General features: G+C 41.3%; 1 protein-coding gene across 1 annotated transcript in view; it reads right to left on the reverse strand.

Moving 5' to 3' along the window:
• LOC123751313 (tripartite motif-containing protein 59-like) overlaps nt 1-22,803 on the reverse strand; it is a 50,687-nt gene extending 27,884 nt beyond the window's left edge. The window contains exon 1 of the mRNA XM_045733406.2: nt 22,577-22,803. The gene's annotated coding sequence lies outside the window, so the exon portion shown is untranslated. The remainder of the gene's footprint in view (nt 1-22,576) is intronic.
• Nucleotides 22,804-23,039: the final 236 nt, after the last annotated feature.

The raw sequence follows: 23,039 nt of genomic DNA on the forward strand, positions 1-23,039 counted from the left end.
ATGAGCGCAGCCAAAAGGGCGGGAACCTGCACATGAAGCTGAACAACGCCCACATTGCGGGGAAGGGCAGGGGCAAAGAAGCACTCATTCAGGTACTCAAGATCACCCCCCAGGTAAACCTGAAGCACCATGGAAGCTTCCTGCCACTCCAGCGTGTGGGAACGACATAAGGAATGCCAGGAATCCAGAACAAACAAGGGGGGAAGTCAGCTATCCAGGAAGACTCCAGAACCTCGTAACAGAGCCAGAAAGGGAACGAAGTCCCAAACCTGAACTCAGACAGATCCATTTCCGAGCATAATCCGGGTCACGCAGGAGGTAAGCTGCAAGGGCCACTCGCACCACACCAGGTTGGATGTAATAAGCCAAAAACCTCCAGAAAGACGGAACCGACATACCCGGGGAAACACGGAACCGAACCCAGGGAGGGGCCGACACCTAATCCAACTCGTACACAGAGGGGGGAAAAGAAAGCCCCACACCTTGTAACAATAAGCCCCGCTCAGAGGGAAGAATAACCCAGGCGGGGTCCAGCGGGGCCCAAGGCCCCCAAGTCAGCCCCTCCCCAGCCTCGAGGTCCTTCACCACAGGATCCGGGGCCGAGTCCTCTCCCCAAGCCCCGACCCCACAAGACAAGGACGGAGCAGCCGTAAAGGCCGGAAGAAAGGGGGCCCACTGGTCAGACCCAGAAGCTTCAGCCGGGAGACAAGACTCGAATGCCTCTGTTGCCCTCCCCCTCGGAAGGGGCACTCACGAAGCTGCCCGAGTCTCGAGATCAAGTAACGCCTGCTCCGACTCCAAAACCTTCAGACGTTTCGGGGCCGGAAGCAGGGGAGAGGGGGACCAGAACGAGCAGAAAGGGAAGGACGACGAGGTGCGGACTGAACCAGGATCAAAGCGACCCTCACCCCAAGTCCGGGTCTCGAAAAGCAAAGCGAGGCAGCCCCGGGGCATAAGGGTGAGCAACCAACCGAGCCCGTTGCAACAGACGAAACCTAGCTTGCAATGCATGCGCCGCCTGTACCCAAATAGAATCATCAGAGGATTGGGTAAATTGAGTCACAAGCAAGTAGCAACACTCACAGGACTCAGGGTCGAAAGTATCACCGACCCAACAGGCAGCGTGGCAGAGGCCAAAACAATGAGGGTCACCCTGAGACAAGGGGACCGAGCAACCATCAAACTCACACACATCGAGAGGGACTCCAGGGTCACATCCATCGGACCCACGCGCCCCTAGGGGATTCCCAGGGTTCCGAGAGTTTACTTTAAGAGGACTCGCGCTCAGGTAGTCCCAGGCAGAGCGCTGCTAACCGGCACCCAAAACTACTAAGCGAACTTCTATAGCTGTACCCCAGGGACATGTACACTCACGGGGACCTAGCAGGGGGCGCCACCGAGGAGAACCGTGGAAGGGCAAACACCAGTGGAATAATAGGACAGAACCCCCCACCAGGCAAAAACAAAAAGAAAACAAAACCCTGCAGGAGAGCGAACCCCCAAGGAACAGAGCCGGCCGCTATGTCGGGAATACAAAGCTGTGCAGCACCCTGCGCCCCTACCAGTGCAAACTGCCTCTTACCTGCAGGGAACACGGGAGAACTGAACACCCAAGAGCCCAACAGGCGGCCGAAAAACCGAAAAAGTAAAACAGACCAGCAGAGGCAGACCCCGAGGAGCCAGTGGAAGGTGTCCCCAAGCCCCAAGGACAGTACTTACAGGGCACCTAGGTAAGGCAGCCCTAGGCATGCAGCCCGAGTACTGAAGATAACTCCTGGCTCTCACACCCACAATAACAAACGCCACACGCGAAGCACAGTGCTGTAGCGACACTGGAGCCAGAGCACACGACCTGCGCCTATAGCATCAGCCTCAAGAACTGAGGTGTGGGTAGCCGGTGTGGAGGGTCTGGGGCTCCCCCTTCCCCCTCCCGGGAAGAGGGGAGCTGCGCAGACAGCGGCGCGGTGACGTGTGACATCACATTAGTTTACTTGTTTTCTGTTGGAGAGTTCTATCCACTAGTTTGGCTTTTGGTAGCAATTTTCATCAGAATAGGGGTTTGTTTTGAGGCGCTTACCTTTCTGGGTGCCTGTTCCGGTCGATGGCAGACAGAATGCTTCCAACCACACGGGGGGGTTTCTATAGGCCATTGCTCCCCTTGCCTCTCTGAGGGGGCTCTGGTTCTGGCCATGGTCCCCGGTAGGCCTAAGAACTCCATACACATGACTGATACCAAAGTCTGACATTAGCATATCAGCCTGGGAAAGCTCCGGGGCTCCCCCCCCCCCCCCCCACCTAGAAAATCAGGAGTTTTGCTTTTACCAGACGTTAGGAGGATGAGCACGTTTAAAGAGAGTGGGAAGGAGTAAGGAGGGTGGGAACAAGTAAGGAGGGTGGGCAGGAGTATGGAGGGTGGGCAGGAGTAAGGATAGGTAGGAGTAAGAAGGGTAGGCAGAAGTAAGGAGGGTGGGCAGGAGTAAGGAGGGTAGGCAGGAGTAAGGAGGGTAGGCAGAAGTAAGGAGGTTGGGCAGGAGTAAGGAGGGTGGGCAGGAGTAAGGAGGGTGGGCAGGAGTAAGGAGGGTAGGCAGGAGTAAGGAGGATGGGCAGAAGTAAGGAGGGTGGGCAGGAGTAAGGAGGGTGGGCAGGAGTAAGGAGGGTGGGCAGGAGTAAGGAGGATGGGCAGAAGTAAGGAGGGTGGGCAGGAGTAAGGAGGGTGGGCAGGAGTAAGGAGGGTAGGCAGGAGTAAGGAGGGTGGGCAGGAGTAAGGAGGGTGGGCAGGAGTAAGGAGGATGGGCAGGAGTAAGGAGGGTGGGCAGGAGTAAGGAGGGTGGGCAGGAGTAAGGAGGATGGGCAGAAGTAAGGAGGGTGGGCAGGAGTAAGGAGGGTGGGCAGGAGTAAGGAGGGTAGGCAGGAGTAAGGAGGGTGGGCAGGAGTAAGGAGGGTGGGCAGGAGTAAGGAGGATGGGCAGAAGTAAGGAGGGTAGGCAGGAGTAGGGAGGGTGGACAGGAGTAAGGAGGGTGGGCAGAAGTAAGGAGGGTGGGCAGAAGTAAGGAGGGTGGGCAGGAATGGGGAAGGGGGTATGGGCGGGTTCTCAGCTGCCTCCCCTCCCTCTCTCTGACAGCCTAGGTAATACAAACCATGTGCAGGCGATGAGTCACAATAACGTGGCTGAAGTATGTTGACCAGACCACACACTAGAAATTGAAGGGAAACGACACAATCGACTTGAGAATGGTCCAGGACGGACCGAAACGTCGTCGTCCCTTCAATTTCTAGTGTGTGCTCTGGTCAACAAACCATGTGCATTAACCCTTAAGCTGCTACAGCCTGGGCTGTAAAAGCTGGGGCTGGGCAAAAAAATATTTGAATTATGTGAAAATTAATATTAAATGCTAAACAAATCACCAACTTCTTGGCTTAAGCATCATGAAAGTTTCATCCCAATATTTTCAAAAATATATTTTATACAAAATTTTTTTTAAAGGAGAACATTTTATTGGTAAGGAGAACAGCTCCTATTAACGAGAACTGAGGAATAATACAGTAATAAGGAGATGTGAGTACTTGTTCAATGTACAAACAAGAAGAATAGTAGCAAGAAGTGTCCACAAAGTGGATATGCAGCTGGTGCCTTTATATCATTGCTGAGTAATACATAATAATACCAATAATAATGAGTATGTTATCATGCCCTATTTTGTTATATATCATAAAAATGCATTGCCTAATGTTAATATCTGTTACTTTCACCAAAGTCTAAAAAATATTTTTTGGGGAGGGGTTGTGGGTCATTTGGGGCTTGAATCTGATTATTTAAATATTAATGTAGTAAATTAAATTACGAAGGACCACCCGCTTTTATAGTAAAGAGGGAAACTGAGAATTTCTGATCATTAGATAATTCCTAGATGAACCAGTAACTATGGATAAAATACTAGAGAATATGATCATAGAAATAATTAATGGGCTGTATAATTAAATGAATCAAACCCTCAAACACCTACATGGGGGGGTTATTACTGGAAGTCAGTACGTCCAGGAACTAGTGTGGTTTGTTCACTAATCCAAATTATAATAATCTAATCCTATGAATTATAATGAAAACCAATGTCATTTCCATGAATGGGAACATAGAATATGAGTATAATAATGATAATCACAATAAACACACGTTAATCCAAAGGAACTCTGCATGTAAATAATTCCAGATAATTAATAAATGAATACAAAGGAATCTTAGCTTAATGACGATTCCTTTGTGGGTAAGTCACGACGCTTCCTCTAATTCCCTGGGCTCGGCTGGCTGACGAGTGGGATGGATTAACATGGGAGAAGGCGGCAGGGAGAATTCTTCTCACGTGCTGCAAGACAAATATTTACAGTAGCAACTAATTAAACTACTGAATCTCTATGTTCAAGAAATTAACATTCACAGGCGATAATGGGTAATAACCTGTGGTTTGGTGTTGGTATACGTCGTCACGGTCAATCACCCAGCTACTATACTACACCTTACAAGATGCATCAAATAAGGATAAGATACTTAGCTGATATGGGCACTGTATAAGTTTTAAGATTACCGAAATTCGCGTCCCAGGCTCTGGCTTCACCCTATCCTGGATAATGGCGCGCTTCACTGGCAGGTCACGTGTAGTCAAGAACCAGATTAAAAAGGTTCCTTATGTTACACCGACACCAGTTGAAGATATTATCTGCAAGGTTGTTCACGCCTCACAGTGGCGACTTTCATCTGAGGATGGATAACGTCTACTCTGATGACTGGGCAATGGCGTCTCCTCGTGAGCACGATGAGGACAGGTCTGCTCGAGAGCTTCCATCCACGTGTACTGGCGTGCCCTCCTCACCCACGCCGCGTCTCGCATTCATTAGACAAATTATTGTCATGAATATTAGTATTTCTCGCATTTGTGCTTGAAATGTTGGAGACAGGATGGGTTTATTATTTAGAAGAGGGAAATATTATTATTTGCCAATTTAGTGATAGTAAACATATAAGGGAGAGGAATTAATGTCTCTCCATGGCATTCACTTGTGACGTTAATTTTCATTACTAGATAACCGCTATGACTCTAACGCTCTATTCAGCTTTTAGTTGGAAGTCAATTTATCTGTAATTAATTATCACACAGAACGCCTTGGTTATAGAGAATCGAATTCAATTCTCAGATACATTGGATATAATGTGTTTATTGTAATGAAATCTGACGCAATACTGGCGTCGGGTGACGTGAGAATTCTAGCCTACTGCACAGATGAAATTATTAGTACATGAGAATTCTACGTTGTGTTATTTCTGCTTACTACAATAATCAGTAGAGTTAGTAATAATTAATGAGAAGACAACAGTGTTGTATTCGGTGTTGGAAATTTCCAACATAACTCCGGGGGGAGGATTCTAGGGTCGTAGTGTACTGTGGAGTACTGACCTATCCCGAAGTTGAGATTAATATTGGTATATTAGTATGTTAATATGTTAGTATGTTAGTACACACATAACGAACGTCCCGTATTTATCAAGGACTCACAAGAACTTGAGTCTTGCTATTTACATGTCAAATAAAACATGTTGTTTATAGCCTACACAATAATTAAAGAATTGCTCTTAGTTGAGAACTATAATAGGCTTGCAGTCTCCTTTAGTGGAAACATGTATTAAATATTGAAACATTAAATGATTAAGTCATCGGTAATCAGGAACCCTCTAAAGCTCACAATAAACTCAACAACTAGGGTCGCAATGACATGTAATGGTGTATTACGTAGCTGCTGAATCGTAGGCAAACTCAGAATAAGTTCCTAAGAACTGACAAAACTATGGTATGATTATACAGTAAAGTATTATTAGTCATTCAAGATCAAGGAGACTATGACACTACAGTAAGGTCACTGTCTAGGGTCGCTGTGACTTGCAACTATTGAGTTACTAGACAATAACATCACGCAGCATCATGATCACCTCAAATTCAAATGAGGAAATGAATTTAATGTGCACTGCCGTGCAGTAGTCATTCTGACTGATGGTACAACTAATTTGCTAACTAGCTAAAATAATAGAAAGGTAGAGAACTGAAAAGTTTATTCATTGAAATCAAGGAAAATTCTGAGTTGACAGTGAGATTAGTAGCCTAGTCATTCTGACTTATGAGCTAATTGAATGGTAGCTCATAGGCTTGACACTGTAAACTTGTTAATACGAAATCACCTTTACATGAATTTGAGTTTATTAAATCAGTCTCTATAAGTATAGTCAACTGCAATTAATGGTGAGTACAGATTAGGTTAGTACTCAGTTGACACTAACTAAAGTCCCTTAGCCTACCTAAATAAATGGTTTGAATTTCTAACCTACCTAAGTAAGGGACTAAACTAATTGTGAGCAGTATTGAGCTCATTAACAAGTCGAGCTATATTGAACTCGTGAATATGGTGAGCTACAGTGAGCTCGTTAGCAGTGCTAACAGGGTGAGTTACAGTGAACTCGTCAACAGTGTTGACAGGGTGAGCTCGTTAGCAGTGCTAACAGGGTGAGTTACAGTGAACTCATCAACAGTGTTGACAGGGTGAGCTACAGTGAGCTCGTTAGCAGTGCTAACAGGGTGAGTTACAGTGAACTCGTCAACAGTGTTGACAGGGTGAGCTACAGTGAGCTCGTTAGCAGTGCTAACAGGGTGAGTTACAGTGAACTCGTCAACAGTGTTGACAGGGTGAGCTACAGTGAGCTCGTTAGCAGTGCTAACAGGGTGTTACAGTGAACTCGTCAACAGTGTTGACAGGGTGAGCTGCAGTGAGCTCGTTAACAGTTAACAGGGTGAGTTCAGTGAACTCGAATTAACGAGGTGGAGTTTTGCATCATTCAATTATCATGACGAGCAGTGCTCATGGCATGGGGAACATTAAAGCGTTCGATTGTCATGGCGAGCAATATTAAGCTCGTACGCATGGGGAACAAGCACTCATATTATTACGTTAATTCTAAGGTGAGCTATATTAAGCTCATGAAGCATGTTAATTAACAATGCTGATGTTTAACGATAATGCATTAAACATATTAGTTCTCTGTAAATTCGCTTACGTATTAGTAAGTTTGCAAGTTTGTTCGTGCTGCGCTCCTACACTAAATAAGCAGAAACGAAAGAAAAACAACTCAAACAAATTAATGCAAGTATTTATCACTAACTCTTAGTGCAGAAAACATGGTATTAAGAAGGTTTTCTTGGCAAACCTTTAAGCGCAAGTATAGTGGACCAGTGGTCCTAGTGAATTTGTAATTACTGAAGTTGCTTGATGACTTCATAGAATTACTAAATTCAGGAAATGCCAGTGGCATTGAGTGCTAGATTCTCTAGCCTAACATTATTAATTACCTAGGGAGTACTAGATTCTCTAGCCTAACATTACAATTTAACTAGGAAGACTGAGTGTGGTCAATTACTACTTGTCGAGAATAATTCTAGGTCTGCAGGGAATTCAATGGTTTGGTCGCTGTGACTTGTACTTGTTTGAGTATGGACCATTGGTTTTCACTGAGAGCTATGAAACATCCCGGCGAGTATCAATTGCACTACATTCAATCTGAGTTTATTACTCAGCTGCGTTTCTCCTTTTAGCTTGCTGCTGGAGAATTGATTTACTGCTGACTAATTTATTATTGTTGGCAGGTTTAGGCTTGTTCACATTCAGAACTTTACCAGTAAGTAAGTAGCCACCTGCAGATTGGAGCATATTCATTCCCAATCGTTTAACATGTCCAGTTATGAACTGGTAATAGTAGTCGGCTCCTACTAGTACATCTACATTGTTAAGGCGGTCAGACGTTAACTTGTTGTCAGCCAAATTAATTTCTTGTTCCTGCAGGAAGTGGGCTGTGTACCCCAGACCCTTAATATTTAAGTCTAAAGGTATTTGATCTACAACAATGGCTTGGACAGCCTTGGCATGACTACCTAGTCGTACAAGCGGTTGAACTACTGAGTATTCATGGGTTCCTCGATTTATCATGGACCCTGACAAGTTTAATTTTACCTGTCCTATTGGTTGTAAATTAAGTGCCTCTGCTGCTCTTTGAGTAATGAAAGTTCTTTGGGAACCTTGGTCAAATAGTCCACGTATGGTGATCTTGGTTCCTCTGTTCTTCACTTGAAGTTGGGCAGTAGGCAAAGCAGCATCTACTTGAGATGCTTGTGAAGTTACACTGTATACATCTCGCACCTTGCAGCACTGTACTGGTGTAGATTCTCTACGTCCTATTCTAGGATTGACATAATTAGTCCTAACTAATTTGCACAGTGCAGCATGATGCTTGCCCCTTCTATACCTATTGCAGGTATTCAGTGGGGTTTCACAGCTGTTAACATTATGTGGTTTGAGACACCTAGTACATTTGTGTAACTGTTTGAGTCGTCTGACTCTTGTGTCTCTATTAGGATAATTAGTACATTTGTACAGAGAATGTTTTTGATTGCAAAACAAGCACATTCCCCATCCTGCAGATCGTTTAGGGGTTACCGGTTTAGGTAAAACAGTATTTGCAGGTGGTGATGGTTTTACTGCTTGCATTTGCTTGTTATTTATTCGCTTGTGAGTACTTGGTGTACTCTGGGGAACCATTAACAGGCTCTTGGGAGTGCTCTTTGGACTATTAGGTCTCTTAGGAGCACTTGTGGAGTTATTAGGAGTGCTCTTTGGACTATTAGGTCTCTTAGGAGCACCTGTGGGGCTCTTAGGCCTCACTGATGAATCAGTGTTTGACTGATTGTTGTTACATTGATTACTAGCACCTTGGTTACCTAGTGACAGTGTCACTTTAGGAGTGTCAGGTAAGGAAACTGTTGTACGTACAGTTTTGGTGCATTCAGATTCAGCATTAATTGCTTGGTCTGCTGCATGATTGCTCATATTGCGCAAACCTGTAAATATATCCTGCATTGACAGGGTATTACCATTCTGGTATACATATAATTTATTAAGTGTATCACCAGACAATTTTCTCTGGATGATAATTTTAGTCATCCACTCAGTAGTTGGGTGATCCACCTCTTTACTGAAAGAATTTATCAGTGACTCGAGCTGAAAACTAAAGGCTTGTAAGGAGTCAACTGATTGTTCTGGTGAAGATAAATTTAATAATTGGTGCACAAGGTTTATAATAGTCTTCTCATTGTTAGCACTTACTTTAGAAGGCTGTTGGGAGCAATTGTGACCATTACTTGTGTTGCTTAAGGCTTCTTGTTTAGCCTCAGCTTTGATTACAGCTTCGACTGCTGCTGCAGCATTAGCTTTATCATTTTCTGGTTCAGATTCACTGATTATTGCAGTTTCACTTGTTTCATCTGCAGCTTCACTTGTTTCTCTGGGTTCTTGTGATAGGCTAGTTAATTCAGTAGCTTTATGTATTGAACTTATAGAATCCAGGGAACATGGAGAAGAGTGGTCTGAAAATTGGTCAGACTCTGTAAACAAATCATCACATGAAGCTGTATTAGATGAGAGGTTAGAAAATGAAGGTTGAACTTCAGTTGTGGATCCTGTGTAGTGATCAGTATTGATTAGAGGATTCTCCTCGTCTTGAGGTAGTTCAGGTATTTCATCTGAACTGAGTGTTGACTCAGGTGTAGGTCTATTAATGATCGGCTCTATCCACTCAGGAATATCTTGTCTCGCAAGCATCTCCTTATATCGGTCTAACCTGGTTTGAACGTAAAGTTCATAGTTATCCAGATCCGATTCTGTCAGACGTAAGTGGTCTGAAACAGTATGACCGACTTGGAGTAAATTCCTGTGGGACTCGATTACAGTCTTTACATGATCATATTTTTGAATGGCGTTCCTTATGGAACTTGCTAGTCTGTAGACGTCACCTGGGTCAGTTTCTACACAGAGATGACATTTCATAAGCAGTTCTCCTAGGCGGATTTGAAGAGCTCTCAAGAATCTTGCATTCCTTTCTAGAGGATTCATTCTTGCGGTAAATTGAGCCTGATAGGGCTTATGGAGCTAGTGGTATAGCTATGGTGTCTGCTCCTTGATGTAGAGCAGGTATAAGTATTGACAGCCTGGTATTTCTTGAGGCTGGTTGTAATGTACCTCCTTTAGAGGTTAGCTACCTACCTAATAATAAGCAACTAAGATTTTACTGGTACCTTGGTCTCACTACAGGTGTTCCTCAGCTTAGCTCTTCTAAATCAGCCTCGGATGGGTAGTGGACTTACAGTAACACTCAAAAACATACATAGAAATATGCAATAAAATAATTACACAATAAATGGTTAATCCCAGCCTTAATAGGGTCAGCACAAAATGAATAATATATGTGTCACTAACTAGCTCAAGTCAAGTGTGAATTTCTACTTGAGAAACTACAACTATATTTAGTCTATGTTTGTGCCAAATTCAGCACAATCACAGCCTAAATTGCTACCTAATGAAGGTTGGCAAAGATTATATTATGGTGCAGTAATGTGCAAATAATTGTGCTGTGTTTTTGGGTTTTTTGTATTTTATATAATATACACTTGTATAATTATGTGTATAAGAAATTAAATGAACACAAAGGAATTAATTGTGTTTGGCAAGTATTCTACTGCTGTAAATATTATCTAACTCCTAAATGTACTCCTAATGGTGGAATAAAATATTATCAGGGTTAGTAATGATTAACTAGTATGAGATCAGTAATTTATATTAGTATACTGGATCCCTAAATGTTAATGATCCACCGACTTGAGTGAATCAGTAATTATAACATGGATTCAGGCTATAATGGACAGTCTGCTGACAGCCATATATTGAAACATTGGTATAGCCTAAATGGTTAACACTTAATTGGTGTTAGTGATTAATATAAGGTTATGAGCTGTTGCTCTTGGTGACCTAAAGATTCTACTTCAGTATGAAGTGTAGGTCTAAATGTTATGGGTAATTGGCTATGACCCACTAAAGCTACCTTATACATGAGGTGAAAGTAGCAATATGTTAGTGTGATCTAGACTAACTGATGTGTTACACTGTTAGTTGAATTAAATAGTTAGTCTAGCTTATGTCACACAAGGATTAGTTATTAAGATTAATATTTTAATTATAAATTTAATGCCTATCCGGTTCAAAGGACCATAATGTGGGACATTTGGGGCTTGAATCTGATTATTTAAATATTAATGTAGTAAATTAAATTACGAAGGACCACCCGCTTTTATAGTAAAGAGGGAAACTGAGAATTTCTGATCATTAGATAATTCCTAGATGAACCAGTAACTATGGATAAAATACTAGAGAATATGATCATAGAAATAATTAATGGGCTGTATAATTAAATGAATCAAACCCTCAAACACCTACATTGGGGGGTTATTACTGGAAGTCAGTACGTCCAGGAACTAGTGTGGTTCGTTCACTAATCCAAATTATAATAATCTAATCCTATGAATTATAATGAAAACCAATGTCATTTCCATGAATGGGAACATAGAATATGAGTATAATAATGATAATCACAATAAACACACGTTAATCCAAAGGAACTCTGCATGTAAATAATTCCAGATAATTAATAAATGAATACAAAGGAATCTTAGCTTAATGACGATTCCTTTGTGGGTAAGTCACGACGCTTCCTCTAATTCCCTGGGCTCGGCTGGCTGACGAGTGGGATGGATTAACATGGGAGAAGGCGGCAGGGAGAATTCTTCTCACGTGCTGCAAGACAAATATTTACAGTAGCAACTAATTAAACTACTGAATCTCTATGTTCAAGAAATTAACATTCACAGGCGATAATGGGTAATAACCTGTGGTTTGGTGTTGGTATACGTCGTCACGGTCAATCACCCAGCTACTATACTACACCTTACAAGATGCATCAAATAAGGATAAGATACTTAGCTGATATGGGCACTGTATAAGTTTTAAGATTGCCGAAATTCGCGTCCCAGGCTCTGGCTTCACCCTATCCTGGATAATGGCGCGCTTCACTGGCCGGTCACGTGTAGTCAAGAACCAGATTAAAAAGGTTCCTTATGTTACACCGACACCAGTTGAAGATATTATCTGCAAGGTTGTTCACGCCTCACAGTGGCGACTTTCATCTGAGGATGGTTAACGTCTACCCTGATGACTGGGCAATGGCGTCTCCTCGTGAGCACGATGAGGACAGGTCTGCTCGAGAGCTTCCATCCACGTGTACTGGCGTGCCCTCCTCACCCACGCCGCGTCTCGCGTTCATTAGACAAATTATTGTCATGAATATTAGTATTTCTCGCATTTGTGCTTGAAATGTTGGAGACAGGACGGGTTTATTATTTAGAAGAGGGAAATATTATTATTTGCCAATTTAGTGATAGTAAACATATAAGGGAGAGGAATTAATGTCTCTCCATGGCATTCACTTGTGACGTTAATTTTCATTACTAGATAACCGCTATGACTCTAACGCTCTATTCGGCTTTTAGTTGGAGGTCAATTTATCTGTAATTAATTATCACACAGAACGCCTTGGTTATAGAGAATCGAATTCAATTCTCAGATACATTGGATATAATGTGTTTATTGTAATGAAATCTGACGCAATACTGGCGTCGGGTGACGTGAGAATTCTAGCCTACTGCACAGATGAAATTATTAGTACATGAGAATTCTATGTTATGTTATTTCTACTTACTACAATAATCAGTAGAGTTAGTAATAATTAATGAGAAGACAACAGTGTTGTATTCGGTGTTGGAAATTTCCAACAGGGGTATATTTTTTGTTCTAATTTGTTTATTATCTGATGTTGTTATAACCTCTACATCCTAGAGAATGCATACCCATCCCTAACTATGTCAAGATAGAATGAAATTGGTTATCAAATAAATCAGTCACAACTGGCAGAACTTGGGACTTTGAATTTTTTCGACTGAGTTTTTCACAGATTTCAAATTCTATTTTCTTTGTCTCTTTAGGCAGTTTTGATGATTAGGGACCAGATTAGGGCTTTATCACTTTTATAAAGTATAAATTTTTATCCCCTAAATCATTACAATTATCCCAATATTTTGTTTTTTTGAGGGTTATTTTTTCTTGACATCATTCCAACACACATTCACCTACAGCTTTCACATACTCGAGTACGAATGTCAAACAACGTATATTAAAACATATAAGTAAATTAATGAATTAGAACTACAGTGGTACCTCGCATAACGATCGCCCCAAAAGACGAACATTTTGGGTAACGAACGGCCCGATCGGCATCAAATCGTCCCGTATGACGAACGCTGGTTTGAGTGACGTCAACACTACATGGTGGGGTCGCGCTGCTTCTTGCACATTCTTAGACGCCTCCGAAGATGCACATAAATTATGTTGTTCTTGTTTAAAGATGCTAATGATGCTGGGATATAAAGGGGTGACTGCTGAGATGTTGCAAAGCATTGACGTTTTTGTAGGAAAAAAGAAATGAAATGTCTGATATACAACAAATGTCAAAAAGGTTCGTGCGGTGTTTGGCAGGTAGGCTGCTCCATTATAACAATCTTTCTTTGTTTCAAATGTGTTCCATTTGTTTTGTATTTGTCATTTACGTCTCAATAATGGAGCAGCCTACCTTACATATACACTCAACAAACCATTATGACATTTTCTTTTCTTCAAATGTGTTCAATATTTATTTTTCATTTGTCTTATAGCAAAAGGTTCGTTCGGTGGTCGGCAGGTAGGCTGCTCCATGCTTCTTACATACAAAAAACGTAAAAAATAAAAAAAATTAAGAATTTTGAAAACCAGTACAAATGTCAAAAAGGTTCGTTCGGTGGTCTACAGATCGGCTGCTCATGTTTCTTAAATAAAAAAAAAATAAAAGAACTGTTGAAACAATTTGAAAAATGGACAAATGCCATAAAGGTTCATTCAGTGTTTGTCGGGTAGGCTGCTCCATTATTGAGACGTAAGTGACAAATACAAAACAAATGGAACACATTTGAAACAAAGAAAGATTGTCATAATGGAGCAGCCTACCCAACAAACACTGAACGAACCTTTTGCTATAACGAATATGAAAGACAAGGGCTGCTGGCTGGGTTAGTACTGCGTGAGCAACCATTTGTGGCACACGTGCCTCTGGCTCTCAAACACCTGTCCGACACGGTGTTGAAAGACTGCACTCAGTCGGTGCAATTCAGACCCTATTGTTTGAAGAACATAAGGGTCATAACATAGGTGAAGCTAGGCGCAATAAGGGCTTAACACAACAGTCGGATGCCAGTGATACAGCACCTATGAGGATGATACAGCGAGCGTATCCAGTTGTAGCTCTGAGCCCCACCCTTGCCATCTCCAATTTATATAGATGAATCGTTTTCTGCGTTCAGTGATGATGCATCTGATACAAGTAGCATAGATGAACAGGGTTAGTGGCTTCCATGGTGGTATTGTCCATAGATATTTTCAAGAATACCTGAATCTCTTCCTGACTGATGGACACTCTTTGAGGCTAGCTGAATCTCTTCCTGTGTGGGACCTTACAAAGCGATCTTTTCAAGACTACCTTACAAATCTCAAAAAAAAAAAAAAAAAAAAAAAAATTGAGCTTTTCCTATAATTGTTTCAATACTACCTTATGCTTTACAAGCTTGGCTACATACCACCTACAAGTACTAAAGCCAAGGGTGCATGAGAGTGCGTTATTTGCAAGCACACAAAACGATGAAACAGGAAACAAAAATCTATCTGTAGCTGGTGCAAGGAGAGCAAAGTCGGGTGAATACCATGGGCTACTTCGTTGACTATTACGCACCTTCAAAGTACTGAGTGTGTTACTGTGTAAATAGTATGTGAAACTGTACATATTGTAATTTTAGTGAATTTTTACCACGTAATATTGTGACAATAAACATTTATTGTGGACACCTTACTGACACATGTGACACAGTTACCATGGAAAATTATGAACATTCTACTGTATACATATTGTAAAGGTCACAAATATGCATCATAAACGATAAAAGCAACAAATAAAACCGCATTGGAAATACATAGAAAAAATATTTGAAAATATATTTGTGGCAAAACGCGGTGCTTGAATGGCATGCGCGACCGTGTCTGGGAGCTTCACACACGGGCGACCAGCCCTTGATGACGTCACAGCACACCTTGTCCACGTCCTCACAGCCAAAGTAAGTGGAATTTGGTAATTATTTTTACATAGACATGTTCAGGGAAGGTAATTTATCATTTTACAAAGAAAAATTATATTTTGGGGAACATTTGATGTCATGCACACTGGGGGAATTTCACAATAAACACAGTGCATCACAATGGTTAAATGGGGACATTTGTTTTGTATGACGTCCGTTTCACATGACGAACACAGAAAGGATTAAATTCGTTATTCGAGGTACCACTGTATGTGAAACACTAAACGAAAGATTCCAAAGTGTGTTTGTGCAAAATGAGATCTTCAGGGAACCAGACACAATAAGAATTCCAGAGAACAACATAGAGCACATAGAGCTGTCTAGAGACGAAGTGAAACAAATGCTCTTGGAGCTAAGTAAGAACAAAGCAGTTGGCCCAGATGGAGTTTCACCATGCGTTCTAAGAGAATGTGCAGTTGAGTTCAGTATACCACTTTGGCTGATTTTTCAGACATCCCTGTGTACAGGAGTTATAGCAGATGTGTGGAAACAGGCTAACATAGTTCCAATCTACAAAAGTGGCAGCAGGGAAGACTCCCCTCAATTATAGACCAAAATCTTTGACAAGTGTAATAGTCAAAATATTGGAAAAAATAATAAAAACTAAATGGGTAGAACACCTGGAGAGAAATAATATAATATCAGACAGACAGTATGGTTTTCGATCTGGAAGACCCTGTGTATCGAATTTATTCAGTTTCTATGATAGAGCCACAGAGATTTTACAGAAAAGAGATGGTTGGGTTGACTGCATCTATCTGTACCTAAAAAAGGCTTTCGACAGAGTTCCATATAAGAGGTTGTTCTGGAAACTGGAAAATATTGGAGGAGTGACAGGTAAGCTTCTAACATGGATGAAAAATTTTCTGACTGATAGAAAAATGAGGGCAGTAATCAGAGGCATTGTATCAGACTGGAGAAATGTCACAAGTTCAGTACCACAGAGTTCAGTTCTTGCACCGGTGATGTTCATTTTCTACATAAATGATCTACCAGTTGGAATACAGAATTGTATGAACATGTTTGCTGATGATGCTAAGATAATAGGAAGGATAAGAAACTTAGATGATTGTCATGCCCTTCAAGAAGACCTAGACAAAATAAGTATATGAAGCACCACTTGGCAAATGGAATTTAATGTGAATAAATGCCATGTTATGGAATGTGGAATAGAAGAACATAGACCTCACACAACCTATAAATTATGTGAGAAATCTTTAAAGAATTCTGATAAAGAAAGAGATCTAGGGGTGGTTCTGGATAGAAAACTTATCTCCTGAGGACCACATAAAGAACGTTGTGCGAGGAGCCTATGCCATGCTTTCTAACCTCAGAATTGCTTTTAAATACATGGATGGCGAAATACTAAAGAAATTGTTCACGACTTATGTTAGGCCAAAGCTAGAATATGCAGCGGTTGTGTGGTGCCCATATCTTAAGAAGCACATCAACAAACTGGAAAAGGTGCAAAGACATGCTACTAGGTGGCTCCCAGAACTGAAGGGCAAGAGCTACGAGGAGAGGATAGAGGCATTAAATATGCCAAAACTAGAAGACAGAAGAAAAAGAGGTGATATGATCACTACGTACAAAATAGTAACAGGAATTGATAAAATCGACAGGGAAGATTTCCTGAGACCTGGAACTTCAATAACAAGAGGTCATAGATTTAAACTAATTAAACAAAGATGCCAAAGAAATATAAGAAAATTCCCTTTCACAGAGTGGTAGACGGTTGGAACAAGTTAAATGAGAAGGTGGTGGAGGCCAAAACTGTCAGTAGTTTCAAAGCGTTATATGACAAAGAGTGCTGGGTAGACGGGACACCACGAGCGTAGCTCTCATTCTATAACTACACTTAGGTAATTACCTTCTGAGGATGCCCAGGCAACTGGACCAGCACCCAGCACTAGCAAGAACTCACCTTCTGAGGATACCCAGGCAACTAGACCAGCACCTAGCACTAGCAAGGACACACCTTAAGGAGAAGGAAAAAATAGAAGAAGCAGTAAAGGAAGTCAAACACTGCAGCAACCAAGATAAAACAAACATTAGGCTAGAAGTGAGGAAAGAATTGGCATCTAACCCAAAGTTGGTGCAAAACACAGTTGATCGGAGTAAGTCCCTGATCATTTTTCGCTGCAAGGAAAAGGAGATAACATCTAGGTCAGAAAGAGCTGTAGAAGAAGAAAAAGTAGTAGATAAAATTGTTGGCCTCGTGGAAGGTCTTACAACCATAGAGAATGTCTGCGACTACAGGAGAATAGGCAGATATGTAAAAGGGAAAGATCGACCTTTGAGGATCACCCTAAATGGTACCAAACAAATGGAAGACGTATTAAGGAATGCTAGAAAATTACAAAGTGATGAGGATGGGAAAGTGTGGTCGTTAAGACGAGATCTTTCAAAAGAAGATAGAGAGAAGCTGAAACTGAACCTCGCTGAGGCAAAACGTTTAAATGAGAGCAGGAATGAAGAAGAAATCAATTCTTTTTTCTACAAAGTGATAGGGGTAGGCAGGCCAGTAAAGTGGTACATAAAGGCAAACCAACAAAATCATTAGAGAAAGGGGGAGTGAAAAATAAGAAGAGGGGGAACAAGTTCCTCAAGATTGCATACACCAACATAGATGGAGTAAGATCAAAGATACTGGAGTTAAGTGATATAATACAGCTGCAGACACCAGACATTGTTGCACTCACGGAGACAAAACTTGAAGATGCTATTTTAAATGAGGTCATATTCCCAAGGGGCTATTCAATTTGGAGACGGGACAGAAAAATCAGGAAAGGCGGTGGCGTTGCTGTGCTGGTGAAAGAACACCAAAAGGTGAACGAAATAGTGACTGCCAATCCACAAGAAGTTGACATAATAGCACTAGAGATCTGCCATGAGGATGATAAACTAATGATCATAAATGCATATAGTCCACCGTTAAGCAGCACATGGTCAAAGGAGGAGCTAGATAGTAAACGAGAAGGTCTTATAACAATAATGAGAGAGATCATAGCGAGAGCGGATAACGATAGTTCACGACTGTTGATAGTCGGCGACTTCAACTTGAAATCCATAGACTGGGAAGCATGTGAAGCTAAAACAGAAGATTTCAGGACCTGTAAATTTGTAGACCTCATCCTGGAAACATTCTTGTATCAACATGTTAAACAAGCTACGAGGATGAGGGAAGGGGACGTCCCCTCCATGCTAGATTTGATATTTACCTGGAAGGAGGAAGAAATATTTGACATTCAGTACCTTCCTCCCTTGGGTAAAAGTGACCATGTCTTTTTGGGAATAAAGTATGCAATGCGTTATAATCTGGAAGAAAATATGACGGTTGATGCAAATGAAAAACCTGACTTTAGGAGAGGACATTATGGCAACCTTAGAAATTTTTTTAGTGAGTATAATTGGACAGACTTGTTGCTAGGCAAGGAAGTGAATGAGATGTATGTCAGGTTTTGTGAAATATATGATAAAGGCACAAAAAAATTTATACCAAAACAGAGAAGCAGAACTAGGAAACAGGATTGGTTCAACAGAAAGTGCGAGAGGGCCAGAGACCAAAAGACACAAAAATGGAATCAATACAGGAAGAGGCCGAAGCCCCAAACATAACAGCGATACAAAGATGCGAGAAACAACTACACGGCAGTGAGGAGAGAGGCAGAAAGAAATTTTGAGAAAGGGATTGCAGACAAATGCAAAACAGAACCAGGTCTGTTCTATAAATTCATAAACAACAAATTGCAGGTAAAGGATAATATTCAGAGGTTGAAAATGGGAAATAGATTCACGGAAAATGAAAAGGAAATGTGTGAAACATTAAACAAAAAGTTCCAAAGTGTGTTTATACAAAATGAAATCTTCAGGGAACCAGATACAATAAGAATTCCAGAGAACAACATAGAGCACATAGAGGTATCCAGAGACGAAGTGGAAAAAATGCTCAAGGAGCTAAATAAGAACAAAGCAGTTGGTCCAGATAGAGTTTCACCATAAGTTCTGAGAGAATGTGCACCTGAGCTCAGCATTCCTCTTCAACTGATTTTTCAGGCATCCCTGTATACAGGAGTTGTAGCTGATGTGTGGAAAAAGACTAACATAGTTCCAATCTACAAAAGTGGAAGCAGGGAAGACCCCCTTAATTATAGACCGGTATCATTGACAAGTGTAATAGTCAAAATATTGGAAAAAATAATTAAAACTAAATGGGTAGAACACCTGGAGAGAAATGATATAATATCAGACAGACAGTATGGTTTTCGATCTGGAAGATCCTGTGTATCGAATTTACTCAGTTTCTATGATCGAGCAACAGAGATATTACAGGAAAGAGATGGTTGGGTTGACTGCATCTATCTGGACCTAAAAAAGGCTTTCGACAGAGTTCCACATAAGAGGTTGTTCTGGAAACTGGAAAATATTGGAGGAGTGACAGGTATGCTTCTAACATGGATGAAAAATTTTCTGACTGATAGAAAAATGAGGGCTGTGATCAGAGGCAATGTATCGGACTGGAGAAATGTCACAAGTGGAGTACCACAGGGTTCAGTTCTTGCACCAGTGATGTTTATTGTGTACATAAATGATCTACCAGTTGGTATACAGAATTATATGAACATGTTTGCTGATGATGCTAAGATAATAGAAAGGATAAGAAACTTAGATGATTGTCATGCCCTTCAAGAAGACCTGGACAAAATAAGTACATGGAGCACCACTTGGCAAATGGAATTTAATGTTAATAAATGCCATGTTATGGAATGCGGAATAGGAGAACATAGACCCCAGACAACCTATATATTATGTGAGAAATCTTTAAAGAATTCTGATAAAGAAAGAGATCTAGGGGTGGTTCTAGATAGAAAACTATCACCTGAGGACCACATAAAGAATATTGTGCGAGGAGCCTATGCCACGCTTTCTAACTTCAGAATTGCTTTTAAATACTGTACATGGATGGCGATATACTAAAGAAATTGTTCACGACTTTTGTTAGGCCAAAGCTAGAATATGCAGCAGTTGTGTGGTGCCCATATCTTAAGAAGCACATCAACAAACTGGAAAAGGTGCAAAGACATGCTACTAAGTGGCTCCCAGAACTGAAGGGCAAGAGCTACGAGGAGAGGTTAGAGTCATTAAATATGCCAAAACTAGAAGACTGAAGAAAAAGAGGTGATATGATCACTACATACAAAATAGTAACAGGAATTGATAAAATCGATAGGGAAGATTTCTTGAGACCTGGAACGTTAAGAACAAGAGGTCATAGATATAAACTAGCTAAACACAGATGCTGAAGAAATGTAAGAAAATTTACTTTCTCAAACAGAGTGGTAGACGGTTGGAACAAGTTAGGGGAGAAGGTGGTGGAGGCCAAGACCGTCAGTAGTTTCAAAGCGTTATATGACAAAGAGTGCTGGGAAGACGGAACACCACGAGCGTAGCTCTCATCCTGTAACTACACTTAGGTAATTACACTTAGGTAATTACCTTCTGAGGATGCCCAGGCAACTAGACCAGCACCCAGCACTAGCAAGGACACACCTTCTGAGGATGCCCAGGCAACTGGACCAGCACCCAGCACTAGCAAGGACTCACCTTCCAAGGATGCCCAGGCAACTGGACCAGCACCCAGCACTAGCAAGGACTCACCTTCCGAGGATGTCCAGGCAACTAGACCAGCACCCAGCACTAGCAAGAACTCACCTTCCGAGGATGCCCAGGCAACTGGACCAGCACCCAGCACTAGCCATAACTTACCTGGGAGTACCAAATGAGCTGTACAGTACAGTTCTAATGACATTAAATGTACAAAGTGTTGTTTAAGTGATATACATGTACTGCAGTAGTGTGATTCTAGTGCTCTGTACTTCATGTACAGACTGTAGTGAATAATGTACATTTGTTAGAAAAGTTACTGTTCTTTAAACAATTTATATTCATGTGTGTGGCACTCTCAGGATATTAAGGCTAACACAGTTTGCACTACACAACTAAACTGGTAAGGACACACCTTACCAGCACTCATTGCAATACAAATTCTTTGTTATTTAAATTTTTCATAAGGCAAATGTGTACTGGCATATGTATTAATGTGATCGTATTTTTGGGGGGAAGGGGGTTGCTGGGGCCGGATTGATGGAATGAATTCCACGCTGAAATGAATCGGCTACGCCCCCATATAGTTCGTTCAAGCGAGGGCACACTGTATTACTCATTTAATTTCTACATTTACTGCCTACATTTAATGTTATCTAATTTCATACATTTCTTTGATAAAGTGTTTAATCGTGTCCTTTATGATCTTGGTTATTTGTAAGTGTTGGCCCCATTAACCTTAAATTATAGGATGTTACTCTATGTTCTGATATGTTCCAAGAAAATGTTATGAGGAGCAGTTCACTTGCTTTTCTAGATTAGGCCTTGTATTTCCATCCTGTAATTAATGTACATAAACTACTGTACTGTTGCTAGAACTACTGACTCAATAATGTAATAGTCTATGCTTGTCATCCTTAAGTATCACCTTTGCATTAATTTTTAATTTTCCTTGAACATTCTCATTTTGTTAGCTTACTTCTCTAATAGTATTAAGTGTTTTATCCCGTCACAACATTAATTAAAAAATTTCTATATTATTATTAATTTTGCCCGAAAGGCTTTGCGTAATAGTGGCTTCATTAGTATGTGTAACTTCTGTCCCTTCAATTGAACAATACTCTTATGTTCTTAGTACACACAATCTTTTGAATAAATAATAATAATAATATTATTATTAATATTATTATTATTAATATTATTATTATTATTATTATTATTATTTACACACAGAACATCACACTAATGTGATATACATCAATGAGAAAATTCACTCGGGTTGTGAGGCGATGCGAACCTGCAATGTTTGCATCACCTCACAGCCCCAGTGGATTGTTCATTGATGTATATCACCTTCGTATGATTTTCAGTGTATCTGAAGTTGGGCATACGGTGTTCAACTACAATACTTTACCCCTTCACCCGAGTGCTTAGGGGTCTTACATAAAACTTGGACTGGCTTCAAGACTTCCTGTGATATAAGGATATCACAGACTTCCTGTGATATCAGTAGAAATCTGATTGCAAGACTTTAAGGAAGTCAGTGGTAGAGTATGCGGCTGACAATGCCTTGGGCGTGAGTTTGCAACACCCCACAGTCCCAGTGGATTTTCTCATTATTATTATTATAAAAATAATCATTCGATAGGCCAATAACCACACCCCAACAATGTCATTGGCCTACGTCCACACCCCCAACTATTCCACAGGCCTATTTCCACACCCCAACAATTGCATGTTGGGGTGTAAGACAATGGTGGAGCAGAAAGTACTCCAGTACTTACGGAGGATGATGAGAGTGCGAGGAATAAGGTGGTCAGGTGGAGCCAGTGACTCCTTCCTTCAACAGTTTTGTCTCTCCCTCGTGGTATATCCTCAATGTCTTCAGTGGTGTGGCCTCACCACACACTTACACTGCCATAAGTGTCCTGAGAGTACTGTGGGAGGGACAATTTGGCGGGTATTGTGTACACAGGTCTTTAAGACAGGCGAACTTCACGAGTCATGGAGACGTCTATAGCAACCTTTGTTGTGATGACGTCACTCGCTCGCTCGCTTGTCCGCCACGGTGCTCTTCCCATTTTCTTTGGTTACTGATTTTTGCTGACTTTAAGTGTACTTTATATTACCCGAGAGCCACTAATACTAGTGACCTCGACGAGGACAGGAAGCTGGCGGCTTATCAAAGGTTCCATCCATTTGCCCAGATAATCTTTTCTATCTGTATTTTAAAACCTAATAGAGTTT

The sequence above is a fragment of the Procambarus clarkii genome, chromosome 60 (assembly GCF_040958095.1).
Source record: "Procambarus clarkii isolate CNS0578487 chromosome 60, FALCON_Pclarkii_2.0, whole genome shotgun sequence".
Classification (NCBI taxonomy): domain Eukaryota; kingdom Metazoa; phylum Arthropoda; class Malacostraca; order Decapoda; family Cambaridae; genus Procambarus; species Procambarus clarkii.